The sequence below is a fragment of the Theobroma umbraticum genome, unplaced genomic scaffold (assembly GCF_002168275.2).
Source record: "Theobroma umbraticum cultivar Fairchild unplaced genomic scaffold, ASM216827v3 scaffold_477.0, whole genome shotgun sequence".
NCBI classification, from domain to species: domain Eukaryota; kingdom Viridiplantae; phylum Streptophyta; class Magnoliopsida; order Malvales; family Malvaceae; genus Theobroma; species Theobroma umbraticum.
In genome coordinates this window covers 146,172-146,557 of record NW_018397294.1, presented here as the reverse complement: position 1 = coordinate 146,557, position 386 = coordinate 146,172, and positions in this window count along the sequence as shown.

Sequence of the window (386 nt, the reverse complement as noted above, 5' to 3'; positions counted from 1 at the left end):
GACTGCCATGGCTATGGGATTCGGTGGAGCTGGGCTTCCGGATGTTATTGTGTGGAAACGGATCTATGAGTTCTTTATTTTACTACCTATTCGAGAGTAAAATCTCTTTAGGGTTTTCAAGTCGTATTCCTACGTATGGTGAGAACCATAAGATTTTCAATAGCTTCTCTATTTATAAATGACGTGGATTTAATCCCTTGCGTATGGGGTGATTTAAGAACTTGCAGAAGAGTTTTGATAATGATTAATTTTACGAGAGTATGCATGTATATACGAATTTAACTTGAGTAAAATTATAAAAAAGGTTTCAACAGTAGAAACTTTTATTCACAATGAATTTGATATATATGTATGTATGGCTTGAAATAGTTATATGATATTAAAAA